Genomic DNA, 4,729 nt, shown 5'->3' on the forward strand with positions numbered 1-4,729 from the left:
TTATCTAAAGACTTGATAGCCCATTAAACTCAGACATAATGAAGGCTAACCTTTGCAAGTGTAAGAGTACAGGACGAGTCCAGCTTAACTGCATGGTTCTGCAACAGTTTTAAGTGAAGATTCTCTAGTAGTAAAAAGGCAATTAACAACATCATCATCGTAAGAACAGGTAATATTCCAGTCTGTAACCACATTTACACACACAATTACTTTGTTTATGCTTCTGTTATTGAGAATGTTAGAATAACCTTTTTTTAACGTATTACAAGTGCACAACCGTAAGGTTTATATTCTTTCTATTTGTTTGTGTTGGAGTTCTTGTCTTCTACGCTTCGAGCTATCTCCCACTTGAGGGAACTTATAATCTGACTCTGAGTTGCATGGTGATAGAGTTCACTATGCCGAGAGCAGGTTTTTAAGGTTTTTTTTCCAATTGTAACCTCATGGTTTAAAGACCTTTCTTTTGGTTTTCTGACATGTTTTGTGGCTGTTGTGGATTTTGCATTCTTAGAACTAATTCTTAATCCTCACTTCTTGTCCTATGGATTATAGATCTGCATGTTTATACAGACTCACTGTACCAGCCCAAAAATATCTTTGAACTCTTAACACTAAAAACACAACTAGATCTTCATGTTAGATTCTAGGTTTTACAATTGCACCTTTAAATTGTCATGTATTTCTTAATCCTCACTCTCTGTTGCTTCGTTTCATATATACTTGTGGGTTTTATTAAAATCTATAAGATTATTTCTAGAGGTTTATCTTAAGGCAAAAACATTTAATTTCTCTTTTTTTACCAAATATTTTGCTGATATGAATAATAAATCACAGACAGAGTGTGTCCAGAGAGAATATGATGCGGAACAATAAATAAAAAGAATTAAAGCAGGAAAATAAAAAAGCTTTTAGAGAAGAAGTTAAGAATTAAAAGCAAAGAAAGAGCAGAATGGGGGATTGGAAAATATGTAACTTTGCGATTCTTATTTCATTCATCAAAAGCTACATAACGTTTAGAAAAATAGAATATAAATATTAAAACCCTAACTAGAACTAGCGATTGGGTTTATGGCCCGCTAAATAAAATACCCAATAATAATTAAATCAAACCCGACAAATAAAATATAATTAATAAACATCAACTAAAAGTTCATCTAAATTAACCTAAAACATAAGCTAAAGCTCAATCTCTCAATGATTTGAGTTATCCTCCATTGTCTATGATTATATGCTTGCGTAAACAATGTTTCAAATTCGGTGTCTCCACCAGAATATTAGTTCATTCAACAAGTTTCTATGCAAGAAGTTTATGCCTTTTGATTTGTGGTTGCTGCAACAAGATTGGTTCCTTTATTTGTTGCAACATTTTTGTGTCCATCTTAGCAATTCTTTTTAGACTTTTGGGTGGCATTCTTGCAATAAATTTTATTTTTTGAATTGTAAATATTTTGAATATAGATTTCTATTCTATTAGGCTTATTGTATTACGCCAATGCACATTACATAACCATTTATATTGCGTTAGTACTTAAAACAATTCATTGTAGACTAAAATGTTTCCTAAATAGATCACATCATCACTAGAATTGCAAGTAAGAAAATAAATAAATAAAAACTATTCTCTTCTATTTAAATATAAGCCATTAAACAATTAAGATCAACTATCATGATAAAGCATGAATAACAAATCTAGTAATCCCTATAGTCTAAAGAAACAATTGAGTTCTTGGGACCTTATGGTTAATTATGATTGAAGTGAAATAAATGAGGGGCATGTACTACCATGGACCAACTTGTATTTATTTCCCACATACTTACACCGAATGAAATAGTTAAAAGATTTATACTACAATTGAGTCACTTTTATCCATCACCCATACACATATATATGTTATTGCATCATCCTAGAAGGCTACTATTGTAAACCCCCCACATAAATATAGAATTGAAGATAGTAAGATCTCGACGAGTAAGAGAAAACTCGAAATAAAAAGAGATAGAAAAAAGAGGGAAATAAAAATAAATGTGATGTATAATGGGGGGGGACAAACTATATAAATAAATTTAAAGGTATATTAAAGTTAAAATGAGAAATAAAAATAACGATATTGCAAGACGATAATAAGTCTGTAGATAAAATAAATGATATGATTCTACTTACACCATTGATTGGGCTTAATAAAAGGTCTAAATTGAAGAGGATCCAATAAGAAGAAAATGAGCTAAGTTCAGAGGTTTGGGTTAAAAAGGGGCAAATCTATCACATTAGACCTTTGGATGTTGTTGGGTTTATATCTCGAGCTTTAGAGGGAGTTTCATTTCATTGCTAGTTAGGTTGGAAAGTAGACATTTGTACATTCCTAGTAATATATGGTAGGCTCAATAATTCATTCATACAAGAGAAAATGACGTGTTTGAAGTTGGGTCTGGAATCAGATTTGGGCTGTAATTCCAATGCCGTCCAGTTTTGCCATTTCTAATCCTTTGCTTGAAATTGGGTAGAATTGTGTGTTTAGAGGGGCAAAGTATTATGTGAGTAAGCATGACAAATAGATTCTTAAATGAAAGATGGGGTGGAACTTAAGGAATGATTAATACTTTGATACGTTTGATTTTTCATGGAACTCTGACAATCTATTTGTTAATTAACTTAAAAATATGAATTGAATAGAAATTAGAATGAGATTCTTATAGTAGTTGATATCTTATAATGAAGATATTCCTGTTGGTATTGGAATGCCAGTCAAGATAAGATAATAGCAGTGAGCATCAGATATACAAGCTTCAGATAGGTGTTTAATACCTCATTGCATATTTAAAGTCTTAAATATTATAATTGTAATGTCTTTCTATGCATGGTTTGAGTTTGGATAATAAAAATATTGTAAAAAGAGAAAAAAAGCAAGAAAATAATGAAATTAAATATTGGACGGAATGTTGGTAACCTAAAGGGTAGTTGGAGTTGTTGGCAGTCCGTAAGGAAATTCCCAGAATGATTAGCAACCAAAAAGTAGCTTGAGTTGACATTCCGTAAGGGAATTTCCAAAATGATTGGCAACTAATAGGGTAGTCGGAGTTATTAGCATTCCATAAGGGAATTGCTAAATTAAGGAAATTGAAAAGGTAGCCTGAGTTATTAGCATTCTGTAAGGGAATTGCTAGATTAATTGGAAACTAAAGGAGTTAGTTGGAGTTATTGGCATCCATGAGGGATTACTAGATTTATAGGTATCCATAAGGATTAACTTGAGATGGGAATATCCGTAAATGATGGTTTAGTTTGAATTGATTTTTTAAATAATTGGATTAATGATTAATTGTGAAATGGAGAAACCGTTTGAATAAAAAGAAAAAGAAAAGAAATAAAAGGGAAAATTGAATGGTATATTGAAAGATGCTTTGTATATATGAATCACTACTGATAATGGTGATAAGTCCTTGTGCGGATAGTCGGTGTCATAACCCAAATTTGGATTCATAGAAACTATCATTTTCTTTTAAATAAAAATAAAAAACAAAAGGGGAAAAGGGTTGGAAAAAAAAAAACAGGACGACAAGCGACTTGGTTGACAAGAACATATTAAAAAATGATCTACATGCATAAATGAGAGATGAAAGGACCAAATTGGATTTTCATTTATAAATTTACTACATAAAGCCTATGAAAGTATTTTTTCATAGTATTTTATGTTGTAAGCAATAAAGAGAGGGCAATTGTCATAACAAATCAACGAATTAAAGGATCAATGACTATGATTTTCAATTTGACATGATTTAGGAGGTTCTATTAATCCAATCAATGACTTAATTGAATAAACATTTTACTTTATAACTGGTTCTGACTTCAATTAAAAGGGTTTTGGAATCCAATGGTCTTTTTGAAAGGTGAGAAAAATTAAAGGATTATTTTTAAATTAGATTAGGAACCCAATCAAAATGTTTTCTTTGTTTGGTTTCAATTATAGGCTCATTTAAAAAAAATACAAATTTAAGAATATTAACTTTAGAAAGGCATTAATTAATAAGGTTTATTTTGAAGTTTATCATGCCTATACAATGCTATTTTTGGTAGCTCATATATAACCGCCTCTTCATTTATTTGCCTTCTTTCAATAAAACATTTATAACCATAGTTACGCCTATTATCTAATTCTGAACCTAGCCTTATCGCTATCATCATTTTTCCCAATTTCAATGTCACCTTGATCAATTTAAAATTCATCCTCTTTAAACTTTGGCATCGTTTATTCTTACATTGAGTGAGTCTCTAAGTTGTGCATCTGTTTATGGTTTTAGTGTTCTTGTCACGATTTATCGTTATACTTTAGTTTTGGCCAAGAGTATTTTGCTCACATATTGACCTAGCTAACTTTGTATGTTCTTTTCTTATCTTTATTTTATGGACAACCATATTTGGTTGTGGATAATCCTATAAGGTTGTGTTTTTTCTTTGACTCGTAGGTTAAGTTAGTCTCTATCACACAATAAATAGACCAGAGTTTTTATAGTGGAAGAGAAAAATAGATGGATCTATAGTGAGATTAGGAATTAAGAGAGGATAATATGAGAGAGGAATTCTTATAGAGAAATACATGAAAAACTAATTTAAAAAAAATTGGGTCTTTGTGAATCTACGGTTCTAAGGGTGAGAGATTTTTGAAGATTTTAGTGTGGGAAATTGAGAAATTTAGGTTTCAAAGCAAGAAACCTAGGAGTCCTAATTCACATT

The sequence above is a fragment of the Populus trichocarpa genome, chromosome 18, assembly GCF_000002775.5.
Source record: "Populus trichocarpa isolate Nisqually-1 chromosome 18, P.trichocarpa_v4.1, whole genome shotgun sequence".
NCBI lineage: Eukaryota > Viridiplantae > Streptophyta > Magnoliopsida > Malpighiales > Salicaceae > Populus > Populus trichocarpa.